General features: G+C 51.6%; 1 protein-coding gene across 5 annotated transcripts in view; it reads right to left on the bottom strand.

Moving 5' to 3' along the window:
* Nucleotides 1–24,130, bottom strand: part of SORCS2 (sortilin related VPS10 domain containing receptor 2) — a 557,572-nt gene that overhangs the window by 355,586 nt on the left and 177,856 nt on the right. Inside the window, exon 1 of one of the 5 annotated variants that reach the window (XM_034951977.3) lies at nucleotides 5,821–5,975. The exons of the other annotated variants lie outside the window; for them this stretch is intronic. The gene's annotated coding sequence lies outside the window, so the exon portion shown is untranslated. Of the gene's footprint in view, nucleotides 1–5,820; nucleotides 5,976–24,130 lie in introns of those variants that run through there. 5 annotated transcript variants of the gene reach the window in all.

The following is a 24,130-nucleotide window of genomic DNA, read 5'->3' as shown; positions in this document are numbered from 1 at the left end:
AATGGCTAAAGGGGTGAGTTTCGTGTGACATGAATTTTATCTCAATTTAAAAACAATCTGTATTCACCTCTGCTTGAAGAAACATGGTGAAATGCTGGAAGGAAACACAGGAAATGTGATCAGGTGGACACCTGTGGGTGGGGAAGCGGGGAGGGATAACAGGAGGGAGACTGGGAGATTTCAACTAGAGACCCTTTAGTAGTCATGACATTTGGAACCATTTGGCTGTATTACCTATTTCAAAAACATTTTTCAAATACAATAAAAGAGAATCCTCCTTTCAAAGCCCCCATTTCCCCTCCCCCATCGGGCAAGTCCCAGAATGCAGGTGGCTTTTCTCATCTGGCCAAAACCACCCAGGACCAGCTCTCTGCTGGTTAAGATTGTACCAACAGCAGCCAGAGGGGATTCAGACTGAGTCTGTCATTGGGGTTTTGTTTGTCCTCCCAGTCACTGCAGCTGCTCTAGTTAGGAGCAGGAGCCAGGCCAACACGGAGCCGACTTCTGCAGGCCGTCTACCTGTCTCCCAGCTTCAGGTGTGGGGGCATCTGTGCGCATGTGTGCATCTGTGTGCACATGTGTGTGCATGTGTGTCTGTGCATGCATTTGTGTGCATGTGTGCGTGTATCTCTGTGTAACTGTATGTGTGTGCATGTGTGTGTGCATGTGTGTGTATCTGTGTATCTGTGTATCTGTATGCATGTGCATGTGTGTGCATGTGTGCATGTGTATCTCTGTGTATCTGTGTGTGTGTGCATGTGTGTATGTGTATCGGTGTGTGCATGTGCGTGTGTGCATGTGTGTATATCTCTGTGTGCCTGTGTGTGCATCTGTGTGTATCTCTGTGTACCTGTATGTGTGTGCATGTGTACATGTGTCTCTGTGTATCTGTGTGTGTGCGTGTGTGCATGTGTGCATATGTGCCTGTGTATCTGCATACCTGTATGTGTGTACCTGTGTATCTCTGTGTATGTGTGTGTGCATGTGTATCTCTGTGTATCTGTATGCGTGTGTGTGCATGTGTGTATATCCCTGTGTGCCTGTATGCGTGTGCATATGTATCTCCATGTACCTGTATGTGTGTGCATGTGTGTACATGTGTGTCTCTGTATATCTGTATGTGTGTGCATGTGTGCATATGTGTGCATCTCTGTGTACCTGTATGTGTGTGTGCATGTGTATGTGTGCATGTGTATCTCTGTATCTGTGTGTGCATGTGTGCATGCATGTACCTATGTGTGTGTGCATGTGTGTATTTCTGTGTATCTGTGTGTGCATGTGTATGGTGGGCATGTGTGTGCGTGTGCAAATGTGTATGTGTGTGCATGTGTGTGCATGTGCGTATCTCTGTGTACCTGTGTGTGCATGTGTGCATGTGTATGGTGGGCATGTGTGTGCGTGTGTGCAAATGTGTATGTGTGTGCATGTGTGTGCGTGTGCATGTGTATCTCTGTGTACCTGTGTGTGCATGTGTGCGTGTGTACGTATGTGTATGTGCATGTGTGTGTGCATGTGTGCATATATGTATGTGTGTGCGTGTGCATGTGTATCTCTGTGTACCTGTATGTGTGTGCATGTGTATTGTGGGCATGCGTGTGCGTGTGTGCAAATGTGTATGTGTGTGCATGTGTGTGCATGTGCATGTGTATCTCTGTGTACCTGTATGTGTGCATGCGTGCGTGTGTACATATGTGTATGTGCATGTGTGTGTGCATGTGTGCATATGTGTATGTGTGTGCACAGGCAACAGAGCCACTCCAAGGTGTGGCTGCTCCACTTGGCAAAGTGGATGTACCCCAGTCTGGCCACAGCCTCCCTCCTTTCTGGCCTCCAAAACATGAGGAAGATGCTCATTTTCATGCCAGTGGGGCTGGTACACATAGCAAAGGGGAAGACTAGATGCTGGTGGAAGCATTCGGTCAATGCTCAATAAGTGTGCATTTCCTTTCTCCCCCAGCAAGGGCCACTTCAGACATCTGGTCCCAATCGAGGCAGGTGGCCAAGGCTGGCTTGGCAGTGCCCTGCCCCTTCAGGTGGTACTGAACAAGGGTTGGATCAGTGTTATACCCCCGAGGCAGGAGCCTGGAGCTGGCGTCTGTCCCTCACCACATGGGAACGGTGGTGGCTCAAGCTGCCCACCTCTCAGGAGGGTCACCCTCACCCAGGCCCAGCTTTGCTTCCCAATGTGGGGCAGGGCGTCAGACCCCATGGAAGAGCACGGGCCTTCCTCCCGAGTGCAGAGTGGCACTCTTCAAGCCCCAGCTGCGCTGGACTCAAACCACATCAGCCTGACGCCAAGACCAGCCCCCAGGGAGCTAGGACAGCAGGCTCGGAAGCTCTCTCCAGCCCGCATGAAAGAGAGGACTTCCTGCTGGCCCCTTCCCTTCAACAGTGCTGGCTGGGCTGGCCCATCCTGTGGTCCCTGAGGAAGCCAGCTGGCTCAGTGCTGGGCATCCCCATTGCACCCTCATCCTCTATGAAGAAATCAATTCCATTTCAAAGACACTGATCCTGCATTTATTTACCAGGGAGAGGAATATCGTTTCTTTCTACTAAAGACCCCTGAGGGGAGGGGTGGGTATCACATTAGGCTCAAAAAGCCACAGGAGGTGCTGGCTCTCCAAGGGATGCGGCCTCACTCAACACTGCTGCCAATGCCGCTGCCCACCCTGCAGACCCTAGGGCTTTGGCTCAGTCCTACCCATACACCCCTGAGTGCCACCCACCCTGGCCCCTGCTCCACAGAGCCCTCCTGGATTCTCCAAGCTTGGGATCCACAAATGCCCGCAGAGCATCCCTGAAGGCTCTCCCTCCAAAGTGGAGCCATCAGAGCTGCAGTGAGTACAGGCCTTTCCCTCTAAGAATCTTCTGCTGAAGCTGAGCCGGCGAGCCTGGACCTCCACCTGCCTGATTGCTCCTCGAATGCAGTGTCCGCGCCCCCTGCCCTCAGGCATCTCTGCAAAGGGCTCTCCTCTGAGTCCTGGCCCTTCTACGTGCCCGTGCCTGCTGTGCAGTCCTGGGAAAGCCACTGAGCCTCACAGAGCTGAAGCGAGGATGCAGGGAGTTGGCCGTGCAGTGTGTCCAGAGGGAGCAACCGGCGCAGTGTGAGGGTCAGCCAGGAAGGAGGTGGGAACCCAGAACACACTGTCTCCCAAGAAGGGTCTTGGGTGGAGCCAGACGTTCAGCTGGGTTGGGAGATGTCCTCCAGCCCTGTGGTGTGGACACAGGTGGTTTGCCTTAAGCCACCTCACTGACACCTGTTACCCAGCGCGGTTGAGGCAGAGACATTTGCAGGGCCCCGTGTACGCACCCTAACCCCGTCTCCTTCCCACAGCCAGCCCCAGTTCCCCGAGGTCTGACCTGCAGTGGAGGTGCACTGCAGGCAGGCAGGATGCCTCACCCAAGATGCCTGGACCAGAAAACCTGCCACTTCTCGTCACCGTCTCATTAAAATAAATGACTTCCTCTGTCCTGAGCCGCATGCTGAGCACTCTATGGACGTTATCTCTTTTAATCCCCCCACAGGCCTTGTCCCTGGGAACCATGTTGTCCCCATTTGGGGGAAGTTGAGGCACCGAGAGGCATTACCTGCCCCAAGTCTCGCCACTCACACAAGGAGGGCTGGATGGCAGCTTTGGCCTCAGACTCCACCATGCAGCCCTTGGGCCTCCACCAAGGGCCTCTGCAGGGACTGTGGGAGGAAGAAGGCCCTTCATGCACAGGCATTGGACACCTTCACAGGCACGAAACCCAGTGTCTGAAAAAAGAGAGCTAAGAACGAAGCTAACAAAGGGCCTCATAAATCAAAATCAGTCAGCAGCAAATAAATGGATGGGTGCTGCTGATCTGTGGAAAATTGCATTTTTACATTAAATCTGTTTAAGGGATAATGTATATTTTAATAGGTGGGTCTTGGTAGACTTTTCCACCTCAGCTGTCCTTTCAAAATATTATTTACTCTCCATTTCTCATAACCTGATTGAATTTTAATTTCACACATCACTCCTTTTTAATAGTCACTGTAAGTAAAATTATTAATGAAATTACAAGCTGCTGTTTTGGTTTTTTTGTTTTGTTTTTTGTCGTTGCTATTCAAAATGTGCTTCTACCTGGAAGGGTTGGCATTTCTCAGGTCTATTTATGGCAATAAAAGGTAATCGGATAAGCTGTGATGTTGTTACTCCTGAGCGTCTTTCGACATAAAAAGTGCCCGGGTATCTCCGGGAGGTGGGTGGAAATTGCTGATCCTGTTTTTAAAGCAGAAATCCCTCCCCAGGCTCCAATGCTCTCCCCCTCCCTGCTGGTGCCCAGCCAGACAACCATATGTTCATTACCTCCAAGAATTTCTCTTTAGAAACAACGCTGTCGTGTCTGAACAGAGGTGCCAGGCACAAAGGAAGCGCTGCCTCTTGCAGGGGGAGGAGGGGCGGGTGGAAGAAGTCACTGTCTGCATCCAACTGCAAAGACCCAGATTTGGGCACAGCAGCCCCTGAACAATGTCCCTTGGCCTTAGGGAACCCAAGCAGGCTGTGGACCTCTAAAGGCCTACCCCTGAGAATTGTCAGGAAGGTAGAGGTTGGAGGTTCTGATGCCAGCTTGGGAAGAAGCCACACAGAGCCCTCTTGAGCTCCGTGCCAAATTATCTTCTCAAGAAAGCTGCTGGGAGAAGCATCCATGACACAAGGCCCTGTTTTGAAATCCGCCCCTCAGCAGCCCCGCGGGGCATGAGGACTCCATGGGATCGAAGCGCTGGAGTCTTCATGGCCTTTTCCTCCATTAAAAAATATCAGAAGGTATATTTTATGGCTGTGTTGGTATTTTTAAAATAGCATATCTTCATATTATAGATCAAAACATTTTCTCCACCTAAAAGTTCATTTTTTCTTCTTCTGATCTTAAAGGAAATTAAAGCATGTGTGTGGGTCCCTTGATGTTGTGCGGACCCTGGCACGGAGCCCTGTGCCAGCAGGAGGCATGGGCCCCGCAGCTGTTTACACCCACCCTCCCCAGTTCTGGCCCTTTCTTCTCTCCCTGGGCCACTGGACAGCCCCAGCCCTGCCGCCCAGACCTGCAGACCATCCCCTCCAGCCCCCGTACGCTGATTCTCAAATTGAAACCGATCATGAAGCCGCTCCCCTTACCCAGGGCAGGAGTTTTGTCATTTTCTCCAGCTGTGGACCCTGTTAAGAATTTCGGGAAAGTACTAAACATACAGGCATGTCAGCATCATTTTCTAGCCCCTTTCAGGATTTGCAGTCCAGTCTGGGACCCAATCTATGGAGTCAATAAGGCCTTCCCGGCTCCCTGGCAGGGAGGACTGGCAATCGGTTTCGAACTCAACTCGGGGATCTGGTGCAGCCCTGGGGCTGTCTCAGGAGGGGCCTGTTCTCTGCACCTTACAGGGGCATTAACCCTGGGGCAGCCGGAGATGTCACTTGGGAACTCACTGTACAACCAGGGATGTTATATAAATACCAGTGAGGATGATGGCAATGGCACTCCCAGGCTCAAACATGATCAGGGTCTCCCACTGCCCAGATGCTAAAGTTCAAACCCCATCCCTGTGGTCAAGACCTTTGGAGACCAAGACCCCCATCGCTCCCCGCTCAGCTCCAGGCACCATCAGCTTTGCCCTGCTCTGAGGGCTGGCTCACCCCACACCCAACCCAAAATGCCTCCCCGCTCCACCAGCGGCACCACCCACCCTTCAAGGTCCTTCTGGAGGCCTTGGAGCCCCTCATGCCTGGGCCTTTCCCGAACGAGGTCCCATCTTTGACCCGACTCCCTTCCTTCCTTGTGTCCCTGGTCCCGTTCACCTGCCTGTTTCCTCTGGAGACTCCACAGGCCCGGCCCAGAGAGGCTATGGAATGGAGAGCTTGGTGCCTGGTCATTCTGCTGTCTGCCTGCTCTGCTGGTTGAAGGCTGTGGCCTGCCCCTCTGCACTGCCCCTCCTGGAGCCTAAGGCTCTCTGTCCCTGGCTCCTGGCACATGGTGGCCTTCAGGCTGCACATGGCTGCAGTCCAGGGTTTGTGCACTGGGGCTGGAATGTCAGTGGGCTGGGTGGGGGCGGGAGTCAGGAATGACCCTGTCCCTTCCAGAGGACATCTGGGGAGGCTTGGGATTAGAAGAGCCTGCTCTTCTGGGAAATTCTTTCAAAGAGAAGGTTTACATCATTCTGTGAGTAAGAGAGTTGGCTGCCTGAGGGGTTCCTCTTATCCATCCACACCTGCACAGCCACCCTCCCTCCGCCAGGGACACCACACTCACGGGGGGACAGCCTTCACCAGGGAGGAGGAGGAAGAGCCTTTGGGAAACTGGGCTTCCTGCAGGGAGGGACCCTTTCAGGGGCAGCCCCCACAGGGCAGCCTCTGATGTCAGCTTCGGGGAAGGCTGGCCTCTAACACTGCGTGGCTTTGGACACAGCGTGCTCTTCTTCTGGGGAAGCACCCTCCAGCTCTGTGCTCCGCCCTCCAGGTCTGTGCTCCGCCCTCCAGCTCTGTGCTCCGCCCTCCAGCTCTGTGCTCCGCCCTCCAGCTCTGTGCTCCGCCCTCCAGGTCTGTGCTCCGCCCTCCAGGTCTGTGCTCCACCCTCCAGCTCTGTGCTCCGTGTGTCTCACTGGCAGCCCTGTGCTGGAATGCTCTCTCAGCTGGACCTGCGAGTCAAAGCGGCCGTCCCCTCCAAAGAGAGCCAGGAGTCACTGTCACGTCATCGACCAAACAGCTCAAGAAACCCAATATCTGATCATTCAGGGACTATCTTCAAACATCTGCACCAGAATCACCCACCAGGAGGATACATCATGAAGCTGTCATTGTTAATTAACCCAGTCCTTTTTTTTTTTTTTTTTTTTTTTTTTTGAGACAGAGTCTCGCTCTGTCACCCAGGCTGGAGTGCAGTGGCACGATCTCAGCTCACTGAAACCTCTGCCTCCCGGGTTCAAGCGATTCTCCTGCCTCAGCCTCCCGAGTAGCTGGGACTACAGGCACCTGCCATCACACCCGGCTAATTTTTGTATTTTTAGTAGAGACGGGGTTTCACTGTGTTGGCCAGGCTGGCCTTGATCTCAACATCGTGATCTGCCTGCCTTGGCCTCCCAAAGTGTTGGGATTACAGGCGTGAGCCACCGCACCTAATTAACCCACTTCTTTAACACAAGTAAGCAAATTTCACATCACGGCCATAAATAGAACAAACATTACTTGTCATCCATAGAAGGTAACTACAAAAATAAACAGCAATAGCTTGCCGAAGACAAGCTTGAGGCCTACGCCCCGCCCTGACTTTATTAAGGAGGAACGAGGGGGCTGCCACAGGCAGTCTAGCCACGGGTCAGCAGAGGATGACAGAAGCCACATTGACATCCTTGCCCTGGGCTTTAAAGGCATCAGATGCTCTGCTCCAGCCCCTCCTCAGCAACAGAACTACCTCACTTTGGAAAACACTCAGTTTCTCTTGAATTGAGAATCTCCAACACCAGCTTCCTCACCAGTCCCCAGTAATAGCCCAGGAGTCTGGTGACGGGGAGCTCACTGCCTGTCCAATGCAATTCCAACATGGCAGGAAACAGCTGTGAGACTGTTCGCAGGACTCAGCACCTTCAGCTTCTCTATGAAACCACAAAAGCCTGTCCCCTGTGAATGTTACTTGTTTAAAGCCAAACACCTCTTGGGGCCCCCAGACAAGCTCCCTATGCTCAGACAGCAGAGATCTCAGAACCAGGCTCCTGTGGAGGCTCCAGGTAAGCCCCCAAACCCCAGGCTGGGGCTGAGCACGTCTCTGACAGCAGCACCCCATGGCTTCTGTCTACCCATCTCTGGGCTTTCTGAGGCATAAGCAGCCATAACCCAGCCCATTTTGAAGAAATGGCCATTGTTGAGCAACCTTTGGTGACCTGTGGCTCTTCCAAGCCTGTCCTCAGCCAGGCTCTGGGCATCAGGAAAGCAGAACGGAACCGGCAGACTGGGGATGGGGAGCCAGGGACCAGGAGGAGACAAATCATCACACTCACGCACTGAATGTCTGAGATGAAGTATTTTAAGAAAAGTATTTTAAAAATAGCATTTGGTGATGTCTAAAAAGCAAGTTTCTGCAGCTGCCTTCAGCGTGTTTTCTAGGCATGCCACAGCCTGAAGGAATACAGGCCCTTCATAGAGGTCTTGGAATAAATCTGACAAACAAAGCAACATATTTCCCAGTGAGTCCCTTGCCTCTGCTTAGAGAACGAATCTAAAAAGCCACAGGGTCTGGAAGGTTCTCCCTCATTTGGGCTATGTGGCTTTGGGCAGGTTACCCATCCCTCTGCAATCATACCATCTGCAAAATGGACACCCATAGTATCTGCGCGTCTATTGTGAAGGGTGTTTAGTGGGGGAACTGATAACATAAGAAACTCATTTGTCAACGGGAAAGCCTCAGCCATACATCACTGTAATTGCAGCAGCCCAGCCAACAGCCTTTCCATGTGCACAACTCACATGATGGGGCGCCCCCACTCCCGAAGGCCCTCCTCACACTTATCTGAATACGCCTCTCGTGCTTCCACCCATCCACCCCAGCTCTGCCTGGTGCAACCTCGCAGGCTGTGTTTGCTCCCCAAGGCAGCCCTGCAGATGTCCAGTGGTGATCCTGCCCTCCCTCCTGCCCTCCCAAGGCTCAGGATGCCCCAACTCTTGCTGAACCTGCTGCACCCTGGGGAGTCAACTGCAGCACAGGTGCGATTTCTGAAAGGATCCTCCTTTTAAAGGCAGGCCCACACGGAGAGCTGGCCCATACTCGGATGTGCCTCCCTCCAACCTGGCATCCTTAGCCACATCCCAAGCACAGGATCTAGGAGGCAACAGAATCTCACAGTAACCCAGGACATCTGCTTTAGATGTGCGTGATCAGCGGGTAAATCACACGCATAAAACAAAGGCCGGGGTACGCATATTACCCGAGAATGAAGGGGCATCTAGGGAGAGGCTTTCTTTTGCCGTCCGTCCCACTCAGCCAGGGTCAATTAAGAAGGCCAAGAATGCATCCGTGTCCATGGTGGCCAATAGGGCAAGAAGAGGAAATGTGGTCTTTCCTCTCATTCAGGGTCACAGAATGGGCCTGGACCTGATGCGGGCAGACTTGGGATAACTCTCAGCTGCCCACGGTGGTCTGAGGGAGGTGGGCAGGGTGGAGATGGGGAGCAATGCCTCAGGGATGACACATGCAAAGCCTGGCACACAGGTGTTCTGGTAGCAGTGTGGGGGGGAGGAACCTGATATGGTTGGGCTCTGTGTCCCCACCTAAATCTCACCTCGAATTGCAATAATCTCCACGTGTCAAGGGCGGGACCAGGTGGAGATAATTGAATCACGGGGGTGGATTCCCCCATGCCATTCTCCTGATAGGTGATAGTGAGTGAGTTCCCATGAGATCTGAGGGTTTTATAAAGGGCTTCCCCCTTCCCTTGGCACTTCTCTCTCCTGATGCCATGTGAAGACGGACGTGTTTGCTTCCTCTTCCACCATGATTATAAGTTTCCTGAGGCCTCCCCAGCCATGTGGAACTGTATCATCCCTCTTTTCTTTATAAATTACCCGGTCTCGGGTATTTCTTCATAGCAGTGTGAGAACAGACTAATACAGAACCCCAAAAAGGTGCCTTAAATTATCTGAATGGACCCCTCCAATGATACACATTAGCCTGAAGAGAAGCAATAGAGTCAATTTAAACAGAGATGTTAGTCTCACCCAAGGTTACTTTTAGAGACCAAATTCATTTCATTTTCATGGCCATGAAGAGTCACAAGCCCATCCACCCCATTTGTATCTGATATAAATATGCCTGTAACAAATAAACGCAGCTTTAGCTTCTCCATGTAGTTCAGCTAGTCTAATTATAACTAAAAGCAGAAGAAAAAAACCATATATCCCTCTTCATGAAAATCGGGGTATATTGTGACTTATTTGGAGAGAAGAAAATCATGGAAGGGTTAAGTTTCTGGACACAAAAAACAAGATCTTCATTTCTGAAATCTAATTTAAAAGATCTCCCCAGGGTGAACTCAATGTATCTTCCACAGAAGGACGAGGACGGAAACGATTCTGTTGGGACCCAAACATATGGCTGAATTCTGCCTTAAGTATATCAAATAGAAGGCTCCCTTCACTGGCCCGACTTGTTATAAAACAGACCTGTCAAATCAGGCTCCCCATGTAAACTTCCTGAGCTGATTGAGCTAAATCACACGCCTGGCATTTCATTACCAGCTGTGGCGGAGGGCATTCTGCCATTCTGGGTGAAGGAGAGCCCTGCCGCCATCACATCAGGGCTAAAAACAGAGCCATCTCCATCAACTTGACAAAGACAAAAAACTTGAATTAAGAGCCCTGTCTAAAATTAACAGTGATTGAAAGTTAATGATGGAACAAATTTGGCAGAACTATTTAAACATGCATCAGGATGTGGTCTCCGCTTTCAGAGGGGAAGCTGAAGTGATGAATGTCTGTTGAGCGCCTGCTGGGAACGTGGCATGTGGCTTCATGCGGTGTTCCCTTCCACCGGAATCAGACCCTTGGCAGAAGGTCCGATCTCTCCCCGCCGTCACAGCCCCAGTTCTGGAACTGGGCAAACACATCTGCTTGTCAACATTCGAAGCTGTATCTAGGTGCTCGTCAGCAGCATTTGTTTATAACAAGCCAGAAACAACTGGGGAATGGTTCCATAAACCATAGCATAACCATTTCATTCAATCAACAATACAAATCAGGAGGAAAAAAAAAGACAAACAATGATATGAGAAAATACCCATGGTACAATGTGACATGAACAAATATTTGAAATTACAGACACAACGTGTCCTCCCTATACTTCCACAGGCATACAGAAAACACGTGCTTATATGCCTGTTTCCTCCATGAGACTATAAACTCTTTGCAGGCACAAACCACTTTCACAGCCCGAATCCTAGTGCAGAGCCGGTCTTCAGGCCGCACGTGACTGCAGGCCAGGGTTTGTGCACTGGGGCTGGAACGTCCATGGGCTGGGTCGGAGCGGGGGTCAGGAATGACCCTGCCCCTTCCAGAGGACATTTGGGGAGGCTTGAGATTAGAAATGCCTGCTGTTTTGGGAAATTCTAGACACTAGATGAGCAGCAAATACCTGTTTAACTCGATTGGAGTGTTGGTCACGATCCCTTCTTTGTAAGTCATAAAAAGTTTATTCAGGCATACCTATGTATAAACCCACAAAGACATGCATATGGACACATAGACACGCGCAGAAAATGAACCAGAAAAAAATATGCCTGAGTGAGAAAATAATGACCTCTGGGTATTAGTGAATTGGTTTTGTTTGTTTTTATTTTTGTTTTGAGACAGAGTCTTGCTTTGTCACCCAGGCTGGAGTAAAGTGGCGCAATCTTGGCTCACTGCAACCTCCACCTCCCGGGTTCAAGCGATTCTCCTGCCTCAGCCTCTGGAGTAGCTAGGATTATAGGCGCCCACCACCACACCCTGCTAATTTTTGTATTTTTAGTAGAGATGGGGTTTCACCATGTTGGCCAGGCTGGTCTCAAAGTCCTGACCTCAAATGATCCACCAGCCTTGGCTTCCCAGAGTGCTGGGATTACAGGCATGAGCCACCGTGCCCAGCCAGTATTTTTTTTTTTTTTTTTTACTCTTTGAATATTTTCCAGCTTTTCTATAATAAGCATGCTTTATATTTACAACCAGGGAAAAACTGTACTACAAAAGAGATCCTGTTTGTTCCCATTGCACACAGATGCAGAGTCCTGCCCAGGCAGGCTTCAGCATGAACGGAGATGCAGAGGTCAATTGTCACCAACTGCACTCCTACCATGTGCCAAGAACTGCTTCCAGACCTGCCTGCATTGGATTCTCACAGTCACCTGGCTTATTTGTTTGCATCACAAGCATTTACCTAGAACTTTCTAAGCTATAAGCATTCACCTCATTTAATCTCCATAACAACCTCTGATTAGGTATTACTATCCTCATTTGCCGCTGAAGCCCAGAGAGGCAAGTAACCTGCGCACAAATAACAAGCGGCCGATGGTAGGGAAAGTGACTTGAATGAGATAGAGGAAGAAGCCACATCCACTCGACACAAACCCCAGACATTTGTCCTTGTCCACTCCTCTGTGGACACACAGTGCCGGCAGCCAATAATCCTCACAGTCACTTCTAATAGGCTTTGGGGTGGATGTGTATTGCAGTATTGCACATGCATTTTTGTTTTGGTGTCTCTTTTTTAACTGCTTTCAGCTGCTATTACCAGTGACACAAAGCTGGCTCAGGCTGGTTCTGGGCAGCCAAGCCTGAACTCAGATGTTCCTCCACGCAATCGAGGAAGTGCAATTTGGCATCTCACCCATGCACACGAGCATCGCTCCCATGACTGGACATGTGTGAGAAAAGGCTTCTCACTGGCTGGGCCCAGCCATACCAGATCTTGCTTCAGAAATCCCACCGCGGTATCCTGCTGATGGCCCCGCAACGCTGCAAGGCCCAGGGAACTGAGATCTCTCACCCAACACGGGATGTAGCGTGAGAGTTTCCATGCCCAGAGACAGAGGCGCATGGAGCTGCCTTGATGACTCTAGAATTTCCATTTATCATCGGAATGAGACACTGATATAAATGTCCAACACCCTTATTCAATGATTCTGTATCCCCATGCCTGACTCAAGGGACTAGGAAAGGACACAGAGGTTCTGTCAGAGGCAGACTTTCCCTTTGATCAGAGTAGGGAGCTCCACTTCATGGGGATGACCCAGAGAGGGTGTTGCAGGGGAGAGTCCCAGAAGCCAGAGTTAGACAAGGCAGCCTCAAAGTCCCTTTCTCCTCGAATCACCATGACTTACCCTGCACATTCCACACCCTCGTCACTATGCCAGGGACCCCAGTGATCAATGGATTTGCTCAGACATTGCCCTCTGAGGATACAAATGTCAATTTGCCTGGAACAAAATCCCAACCCCAACTGCAAAGTGTCCACTGTAAAGGTGAGCTCCAGCCCAGCTCCAGGCCTTGCTCGCAAGCCCATGCAGACCACACACCCAGCATGGGGCCACCTGCAGCAAAAAAGCCTCCCCTCACCCGCGGTCTACCCAGGCAGAGAGGCTGGAGGGAGCACAAGATGGCTGCGGGGCCGGGTGACGCTGTGGGACTCTAAGCCTGAGCCTGCCAGGGAGGTGACCTAGACACTGTACAAGCCACCTCTGACTAGTTCCTGCAAATGTGTGGGCTGTTCAGCGATCGGGGACCCCAGCTCTTGGTGGTTACTGAGAAAGCAACCTTGGCTTCGGGAAGGATGGGGGCAAGGCCTGGACGTGGCACAGACAAAGGTGAGTTTGGCTAGATGGTGTGAATCGAGTAGAAGTGGGCAGGCCAAGCCACTGCACCCGGAAAAGCAACACGCAGACAATGTCCGGGGAACGTCCCAGGGCTGCTGCCAATGCTGCCAGCATGGCACCCGATTTTCATTGCAACGGGAGAAATCCACCTTGCTCATGATGTGAGCATGCCACTTTCAGACCCGGGCTGGTACGAGCTCAGCTTTGCACTGCCCTTCTCCCTCTCTCACATGGGGGAGGAGCATTTCCCCACAAGCCTTGCTGGGCCAACTCAGTCCCTCTCCCAAGAAATTCTCCCACATCTCTCTTTCCAATACTTAGTTCCTCTCCCAAGAAATTCTCCCACATCTCTCTTTCCAATACTTTAGTCATTATAGTGGTTCCCACAAATGGTGCTGATCAATTGAACGTCTCTCTGCAAGAAAGAATGAAAGAAAGAAAGAAAGAAAGAAAGAAAGAAAGAATCTCAATCTTAACCTTGCACCACAGACAAAAATCAACTTAAAAGGGATCCTAGACCTAAATGTAGACTCTGAAACTGTAAAACTTCTAGAAGAAAACAAGGGGGAAAAAATCTTTGTGCCTTTGGATTAGTCAAAGAATCTTAGATAAGGCATAAAATCAGGAATCATAAAAAATATTAATCTATAGATAAATGGAATTCATCAACATTTAAAACTTAAGTTCTAAGGATGCTAAGAAATGGAAAAGCCACAGACTGGGAGGAAATTTTTGCAAAGTACACATCCAGCAATGGATTTGCAGTCAGAATATATAAAGGGGCCAGGCGTGGTGGCTCACACCTGTAATCCCAGCACTTTGGGAGGCTGAGGCGGGTGGATCACTTGAGGTCAGGAGTTTGAGACCAGCCTGGCCAACATGGTGAAACCCCATCTCTACTAAAAATACAAAAATTAATTGGACATGGTGGTGTGTGCCTGTAATCCCAGCTACTTGGGAGGCTGAGGCAGGAGAATCGCTTGAACCTGGGAGGTGGAGGTTGCAGTAAACAGAGATCATGACACTGCATTCCAGCATTCCAGGGTGACAGAGCAAGACCCCGACTCAAAAAAAAAAAAAAAAAAAAAAAAAAAAATATATATATATATATATATATATATATATAAAAGTTTCTCACAATTCAATACAACAAAGACAAACAACGTACTATAAAATGACCCCCAAATTTGAATATTTGCTTCAACAAAGAAAACAGATGGGTGGCAAATAAGCATATGAAAAGATGCTCAGTATCATTTCTTATTAGGGAAATGCAAATTAAATCACAATGCAATATCACTACACACTTATTAGAATGACTAAAATTTAGAAGTTGACAAAAGTGCTGAAGAGGACGTGGAGCAACCGGAACTCTCGTACCTTGGTGTTGGGAATGCAAAAGGACACAGCTTCTTTGGAAACAACTTGGCAGTCTCTTATAAAGTTAAACATGTATTTATCATATCCAGCCATGTCACGGCTACGTATTTAAGAGCAATGAAGCATACATCCACACCAAGACCTGCACACAAACATTCAGAGCACTTTATGCATGATAGGGGGAAAAAAAAAAAAAAAACAGAAACCACCAAGATGTCCTGCAGCTGGCGACGGATCAGCAGCAAACTGTGCCTCATTCACACGATGGAAGACTGCATTGCACCAAAGAGGCACGAACTCCTGACGTCACGAACAGACATGCCAGCACCAACAAATCACAACAGGACTGAGGGAGTGAAAGCAGCCAGGCCCGGAAGGTCACAGATGCTGTGTGATTCCATGTATACGGCACTCCGGACAGGCGGAAAACAGACTCAGGGGCTCCAGGGCTTGCGGGTGGGGGCATTGACCACAAAGGGCACAGGGGAACTTCTGGGGGGTGAGGGAAATGTTCTTTATCTCAACTGTGGTGCTGCGTCCATGAGCGTATGCATTTATCGAAACTTACTGAGAAATATGCTTTAAAAAGTGAATTTCAGGCTGGGCGCAGTGGCTCACGCCTGTAATTCCAGCACTTTGGGAGACCCAGGTGGATGGATCACCCGAGGTCAGGAGTTCAAGACCAGCCTGGCCAACATGGTGAAACCCCGTCTCTACTGAAAATACAAAAAATTAGCCAGGCATGGTAGCAGGTGCCTGTAATCCCAGCTACTTGGGAGGCTGAGGCAGGAGAATCCCTTAAACCCAGGGGACGGAGGTTGCAGTGAGCTGAGATCCCGCCACTGCACTCCAGCCTGGGCAACAAGAGTGAAACTCTGTCTCAAACAAACAAACAAAAAAAAAGTGAATTTTACTACATGTAATTTATACCTCCATAAACCTAGCTTTAAAGAAAACTTAATCATTATTACTGCATTCAACCACTGACTTACAAACACCCAACTTATAAACACCAGATTCACACGCATCATCCACACACCTTCTGGCTTCTGGGGTGCCCAGATCCAAAGCCAACTGACCCATATCAGCAAGGGCCGCAATGAAAGGAACCCATGTCCTGCCTGTTTCTAGACTGAATATCCCAACACCCACTTGTTCACCCTGTCCACACAAGTCGCCCATACCGCTCTCGTCCTTTCCTCTCCACTTTGCCCAGCTGCCAGGATAGGCATCTTCCCTCACTCCCCCACCGGCCCCACCAGCTTCCTGCCAGAGCCAACACAGCCCTTCCAGAGGCCACCAGCATGCAGGCGTCCTCTTTATCTCAGCTGTGGCCATCACAGCTGGTGGAAACCAAGGCTTGAAGTGAAATCCAACACAGCACCTCCGTCAGAGGCCTGGGCGTGCAGCTACTGAGGGACCCACAGCGAGCTGACACCAAAGCTCAGCTCCCGACACACACCCGCCTCCACGTGGCTCCCGGGGTCAGTGTGTAGGTGGCTATGCGGAAGCTCAGTTCATCCACAAGTAATTAAAACCTACAGCTCCAGAACCCACGTGTACCACAGGGAATTCCAGATCACGATGCCGGCATGTCACAGTGTGCTGGCTCCTCTGTGGACACAGCAATCCTTGGGCTCGGGGAAAAAGAAACAACCTAGGCTCTGACTCATTCATTTTTTTCTGTATCAGATAATAAATGAAGAATGTCCTACCAACACAACGAAATGTGGAAGCAGAGCAAGGCGGAGTGTGAGGCCTAAGTATGAAATAATGAATTTATAATCCCTCTGAAGAGCATTTGGAATGGGAAACGGACATCGCCATGGAAACCAGGGGAGTGCGGCAAGGTTCTCAAGAAGGGCCCGGCAGCGTCACTTCAGATGTGCTCCAGGTTGGAAGCAGAGGCCGATCCACCACCACACAGGGCACAGGCAGCTGCGGGACGGGCCCGATGCTCTCAGCCCTGCAGCAGGTACACACGTGGGCATGATCCCCATAGACCTTCGCAGGAATGCAGCAGGTTGAGGGGGACACCTGCACCCACGTTTCCACCTCTGGACAAACATCCTGTGCCCCAACTCTCCACGTGAAGTGCTCCCTTCACTCAACAGAGACCTGGTCCCGATGTGGCACTGAAGAGACCTCAGCTCTGCCATCCAGGGGCCCTGAGAGCCGGGGAGAAAGGCAAGATCATACCCCGTGCTGTGGGGCCCAGCAGGGACCCACATTAGACTGGGGTCCAGGGTAGGCTCCTAGACAGGGGGACCCCACAGGCAAGTCTTCAAGAATCAGCAGCAGCTGCCTAGGGGATTGAGGGGATGTGCTAGGCAGGCAGCTGGGGATAAAAGAGCAAAGCAAAAGCTGGTAAGCACGGAAGCCACAGGCCCCTGTGTGCAAAGGCAGGGACCAGCCAGAGAGGACCAGTAAAGGGGGCCCAGTCCCTCCACCCAGAGAAATGTCACACAGGATCAAGGCACAGGAGGGCATTGTCAGGGCTGTGGAGCCTCGTGGGGACACCAGCTCGGGACAGCACCCCGCCACCGGCAGGCAGGGGCCGCGCCAGGGGAAGAGCCCCACAAGGATGATGGGCAACGTTATTTCTCTTTGGAAGATCATTGAGCATGTTGATGTGTAATTTTTCAATAAAATATTAGTCAGCCAAGCTGCTAAGGACCTTATTTTTAAATAAAGTCTTAGTTGAGTTGTTAATTCTCTACTCAGCTTTGCTGCAACTAATTATGAAGAACTATAATGATGACGATCCCAGATGGACCAGGCTGTCCTCTGAATACAAACTTCTCCTCCTGTTCCTGCTCCTCTGCAGAGCCGAGCTGCACACTCAGAGCAGGTAGCCCAGGGGCCCAGATCTCCTCTGCCTCTGCCCCCGTCCAGGCTCAGACAACCAAACAGAAGGAAAGTCCTGAGCAGCTCTCAGCCCTTTTGGTGCTGTGAGCAGAGCCTGGGCTGGAGGTCAGGGAGCCCAAGCGCCCTGCCCAGCCCGGTGGTTATGCCCTTTCTGGGCACAGTCTCCCCCAGGAAGAGCCCAGGGATTGAGCAAAAAAAAAGGGCCTCTCCTGGGTCCCCTACACACACCCCACCCAGGAGCAGAGCCGCAAACAGCTAAGCCGGGGGGGCACTGAGGCCATTCCTACATGATCCCAGCACTCACGTGGCTGCTTCTTCTTATCTCTATTTTATCGAGGAGGAAACTGAGGCTCAGAGAGGGAGAATAACCTACCCAAGGTCACACAGCTCCTATTTCCTGCCTTCCAGAAGGGAAGGGGGCAGGAACGTGGGGAGGGGGATCTGGAGAAGACAATGTGTGCAAAAGCTCCGGAAGTGTGTGAGAGCTGATGTGTGTGAGCATCGGGGTAGGGAGGCTGCCCTGCCACGTGCCCATGGTGGGGAGGCTGAAGATGCGCTGATGAAATCCACGGATGGATCTGCTCCACGGGGAGGGAGAACCTGCAAAGCCGACCAGAGGCATGTGGGAGGGGCTGGCCAGGACCTCCAGGACTAATGCACTAGGAGAGCACTCAGCAAAGCTGGGGCCAAGCCACTCCCCGAGTCCTGCTGTGTCAGCTTCCCAGTCTGAGCACTCCAAACTGAACTCTCTATCTCAGAAATTCCAAACAGGGTCTCCGGGGTAGACGCGCCCCCAAGTCAAGCCTCTGGAGCCTGTGTGGCTTAGCAAATATGGCTCTGTGCCTCAGTTTCCTCATCCATGCAATGGGGCTGCTGCAGGGAATTGATATGTACTTAGGAGAGACCAGCTCATAGTGGGCACTTACTTATTGTATTCATCCATTTTCATGCTGCTGATAAAGACATACCCGAGACTGGGCAATTTATAAAAGAAAGAGGTTTTTGGTGTTTTGGTTTGGTTTGGTTTTCAGACAGAGTCTGGCTCTGTTGCTCAGGCTGGAGTGCAGCAGTGTGATCTTGGATCACTGCAACCTCCACCTCCCAGGTTCAAGCAATTCTCCTGCCGCAGCTTCCCAACTAGCTGGGATTACAGGTGCACGCCACCACTTCCAGCTAATTTTTTTTGTATTTTTTAGTGGAGACAGGGTTTCACCATGTTAGCCAGGCTGGTCTTGAACTCCTGACCTCAAGTGATCCACCCACCTTGACCTCCCAAAGTACTGAGATTACAGGTGTGAGCCACCACACCAGCCTAAGAAAGAGGTTTAATGGACTCACAGTTCCACATGGCTGGGGAGGCCTCACCATGATGGCGGAAAGCTCACATGATGCACACAGAGAAGAGCATGTGCAAGGGAAACTCCAGTTTTTAAAACCATCAGATCTCGTGAGACTCTCACTATCACGAGAACAATGCAGGAAAGACCTGCCCCCATAATTCAATCACCTCCCACCGGGTTTCTCCCAGGACACCTGGGAATTGTGGGAGTTCCCATTCAAGATGAGATTTGGGTGGGGACACAGCCAAACCACATCACTTATGCATTCGTTTTCATGATACTCTTGGCCAATTTCAAACTTAAAACTGCTTCCAGGGACTGAGCCACTCAGGGAACATGTCTTGGCCCCTCCCATGAACCAGGGAGGTGGTCCCCTCCATGAGGGCAGGCCTCTCTAGGAGTTACACCTGGGGTTGTGACCAGGACCAGCCCCTAAAGAGAGGCGTGGCTGGGCCTGCAGCTCCTGGCACCTAGCATGGTGATGGGGTGCGCTGGCTGCTGGGGGGACCCAGTGGATTGGCAGGCGTGACCCTGAAGGCCAGGACTCCCGGCAGGCAGCAGGTCCGGGCAGTCAAGGTGGAAGATATGCACCTGGGCAGTGACCAGGCCCGTGGGAGGGTGGGCTTGAGAGGTTTTCACCAATGCCACTTGGCAGCCCTTCTCTCCGGCTTTATTAGTTAACATGCTTTTGGCCACATTGCTTTTTTCATTGCCTAGGAATTCACTGCTATGGATTGCTGATGCCAGCTCCAGCCTCCCTGGAGAGTCTGGCTCACTTTAGAGCACACCAGGGCGGGTCCCCTTCATCTGTGTCCACTCTTCATGGCCGCCCGGTTTTGGAACAGGATTCCGGCACATTCATCAACCCAGCACCACCACCTGCCTCACCACCACACGTGAACGGGGTGGGTGGAGTGAGGGTGGTAAGTCCTCTGTGAAAAAAGGAGCTTATGGTATCTAAGCAGTGCTCCAATCCCCTAAGTCTCCATGAAGCCCAGCGCTGAGGACTTAGGTGCATGGGAAGCCCAAGCACTCAGAGGGAGAGCTGAAACCCCAGGCTGACACACAGCACTGGACTGGCCCAGGTGGCAGGAGGGCTGGGGGCTGTCTCCGCCTGTGCTCCTGAGCTGGGATTTGGGGTCAGGTTTTGGGCCTCTGCCAAAGTCTTCTTTACACTCGGAGAATATTCCTTTTAAGTTGTCTCTTTTTGTTTGCCCACTTCCCCGAATTTATTTAAAAATAAACTGCGTGAATTCAATGCACGCTTTCACAGACCCATAATAAGCAATTTCCTAGGGAGAGTCGGAGCCAACACGGGCTCCTGAGTATGCAAGCGTCAGGCCTGGCAGGGGCTTCCCCATGGGGGCAAATCCTACTGATGCAGAGCTCAGCCTGAACAGCCCAGCCCTGAGCGAGAAGAGCCGGCACCCTGGCAACCATAGCTCTAGCTCTTGCATCCCGGGCGCCGTTGCTGTGTGAACCGCCTCGACTGAAGTCATCTGTTTAATGCTCCCACAACTACCCTGCAGCACTGACAGGCTCACATTCCCACTTTACAGAGGAGGAACTGGAGACTCAGAGAGGTTACGTGACTTACCCACGGTCACACAGCTAGCAAATGGCAGAGTAGAAACTCAAGCCCAGGCTGTGAGGGTCCAAACGGCCTGTGCTTCCCCACTCTGTTTGACGTGAATTTACCGGGTCACCATTCTCTGGACACACTCAAGTTTGTTGCTGCTGCTTGTGAAGTAGTGTGACCTCACCTGAACAGTGTTCCAAGGATGGCCAAGTCATTGCCGAGTACGAGACTACCACCTCCCTTGCCACAGACCCTATACTTCTGTTAATGCAGCCAAGGTGATAATGTCATTGCTGGGGCCACATCACGGGGCTCCCCTTTGGGGATCTTGTACTCCGAGGAGACCCAGAGGCTATTCTAACATCCACCACTGCTTGGTGTCTTCCTCTGGGCCAGCCGGCTTGGGAAGCTCACTGCACTAGCCTACATCCATCTGATAAGATTGCTCCTCTGAATTTAAGTCCTTCCGACCTGGCCTCTCAGGGGTAGGCACTCAGTACACCTGACAGAATAAATGAACAAAGGAGCAAAGGAATGCCTTCACTCAACAACGACTTCCTGAGAACCTGCCATGCACCTAGCTGTGAGCCAGGGACACACTTGAGGAGGAAGTAGGCAGGTCCCTGGCCCTGTGAAGCTGTTGGGGGTTGGGGGGTAGACATGAAACACATGTGGTGAGCACACAGGCCATCTGATGGTGACAAACATCATGGAGGTGCCGGGGCAGGGGACATGGAAGTTCTCCCAGAAGTGGTGACAAGGAGCTGAGACCTTGGAGCAGCTGCATGGGAGGCTGGAGGAGGAGGTTCCAGGCAGATGGAACTGCCAGTGCAAAGACAGAAACTAGCAAGGCTGATGAGGATGGAGGAGGGGGCGAGGCTGGAGGGAAGGGAGGGAGGAGGGGAAGCCTGGAGGAGTGTTGGGGGAGAGAGGGGAGGGGCACGCTAAAGGGGGCATCCACCGTGAGGACTGTCCTATGGGATGGAAACGCCTCCTGTGCTGAGCCAGGGGAGCAGGATCCCCCCGAAGGCTGCCGGGGAGCAGGGAACTCGACCCTGCTCCAGCTCCAGCCGCCACGCACTCGCCGCAAGGCCAGGTGGAGCCACTACTGTCCACGCAGGTTTAAAAAAGGGGGCAGGGGCAGCAGTGAGAGAGAGAAAGGAAGGGAAGGGAAGGGAGGAAAGGGAACAGAGGGAGGAAGGAAGGATCCCAGCCTCTCCTTCCTCACCTTCGAGATGACGGGGCCTGCCAAGGAGGAGGAGGGTGGCAGGGATGTGCGCGGAGCCTGTGCCACCACCCACCCCCCCGCCACACCCCGGCACTCCTCCTGCATTTGCCTCTGGCAGAGAACTGAGGTGCCTGCGCTGACGGATGTCACTGTGACAAATAAAAACAGGGGACAGAGATCCCGCTTGTTGCAGCTGGCAAGGACTCCCCATACTGACTGTCTTCCCGGGCTCGTTTTGCTGGGTGCTGTTTTGTTTTCACAGGGGGCAGGGACAGCCCAGTCCTGGCAATGACACCCTTGGTCCCTGCCAAGACAGATGGCGGTGGCTGTGAGTTTATCTGACATTTTGCAAAGAAGGTGCCTGGCTCGCTCTCCCAAGGAGGCTCAGCAAAATGACACACGTGTTGTTTATTATCATTAGCGCAGCCCTGGCAAAAAGAGTGACCATAAATTGCAGGTGTGCCAGGTTCGACAGGCACAAAGCCTGCATGCCGGGGTGCCCATTGTCTGCACCAACCTTGAGTGTCAGCAGCTGTTGGGCGGGCAGGCAGGCGGTGTCTCTTATTCTACACTGATGGCAGGGACCCCACGTGTCTCTGTTTTACACATCAGCGTGCTGTCTGATGATCCTTTCTTGAAAAATTGTTCTGGGTTGTAAAAACATTTGAAAGCAACAACCCCCACATACGAAAATGAACTCTCGACAGCTCTGGTGGACACCCCAGACCTGGCTCTTGTCCCAGCTCCCCATCTCAGCCTGCACCCCAACCCTCCTGGTGCCCCAAACAAAATCCTAGGGGTCCTCCTCGCCACACACCCCTTCCCCACCCACGTGCATGCCTAAGTGACCCCCAAACCTTGCGCCCTCCTGAACTCCCCACACACCCTGCACTGCCCTCCAGCTCTGCTGACAGCAATCCAGCCACCTCTCCTTCCTCCATCCTCCATGCTGCAGCCAGGGCCATGTTTTCAAAATGCCAGTCCTATCAGCTCACCTCCGTGGCCTCTCACTGCTGGTAGCACAGCTGGCAAAGCCCCAACTGCCTGGACCCACTCAGCTCTCTAACAATACGAATCATAGCTAATGCTAAGAACCCTTGTGATGGGCTGGCCACAGTGCTCAGCGCTGGACATGAATCCACTCATTTGGGCCTGTCAGCAACTCTATGAGGCAGGGGCCAGCCTTACCTACACTCCACAGATGAGATCCTGGAGACACAAAGGGTTATGAAGCTCCCAGCTGGGATGTGGCAGAGCCAGGTCCTGAACCCAGGTAGGCTAGCTCCTTGAGCCACATGCAGGAGCTCAAGTGCCCCCATTATGAATGCTTTTTGAACACAGGCTCTGTCATCCGTGCGCTCTGTGATGTCAGGCAAGGTTACTGGGCTCTGGGAACTGAAGTTTTCTCTTCTGTGACATGGAGATAACACCCATAGCTTTGGACTTCATGTGACATGAAGTCCTCACAACAGCTCCTAGCACCTGCCAAGTGCTCAAGCCAATGTTAGCTTGCTCCCTGACTTGCATTCTGTTTTGTGGAGGGAAATGAACAAAAATCATTCTCAAAGGGAGACAGTGCCACCCTCAAGACCCTTTACCTCATCCTGACCCATGAGCATTGCCCCAAGGAAGAAGGAGACTGCCCAGAAACAGGCCTCCTTCAGGAGTACACCCCATTGAAGCCCCCGAAGCCCACAGCTGCCCACTGCCACCCCCATAGCAGCCTTGCTGACAAGTCATATTTGCAAGAACTCTGGATCCAGCCCAGAGAGAAAATGTCAGTCACATTGCTTTTTATCACATTGAGAGAACCAAGAGCAAGATGTCACCGAAAAGACAGGTGCATTTCCCTGTCCAAAGACAACTCAGAACCTCCCCACTTGGAAAGAAAGCTGCCTGAGAGTGGATTCAGTTCACTTCAGACTATCCAGGGTGGGTTGGGTACCTACTGCCAACAAGACCTGGGCTGGACCTGGATTCTAATCCCCAGCCTGTGCATATGGCTTCACAAATTATACAGATGATGACAATAATGATGATGATGATGTGGTGGTGGTGGTGATGGTGACGATGATGGTGGTAACAATGGTGGTGATGGTGATGATGATGGTGAGGCATGGTTATGGTGACGGTGATGGTAATGGTGATACACCACAATGGTGGTGATGGTGATGATAATGGTGATGCACAGTTATGGTGACAGTGCTGGTGATGGTGATGGTGATGATGATGGTGATAGTGGTGATAGTAATGATGGTGGTGGTGGTGATAGTATTGATAGTGATGGTGATGGTAGTAATGATGGCAGTGATGGTGATGATGGTGGTGATGGTAGTGATAATGATGATGGTAGTAATAAAGGTGATGATGGTGATGATAGTGATGAT

This window comes from Pan paniscus, chromosome 3 (genome assembly GCF_029289425.2).
Source record: "Pan paniscus chromosome 3, NHGRI_mPanPan1-v2.0_pri, whole genome shotgun sequence".
NCBI lineage: Eukaryota > Metazoa > Chordata > Mammalia > Primates > Hominidae > Pan > Pan paniscus.
Note: the sequence above shows the minus strand (reverse complement) of the source record. Positions and strands in the feature narration are given on the sequence as shown.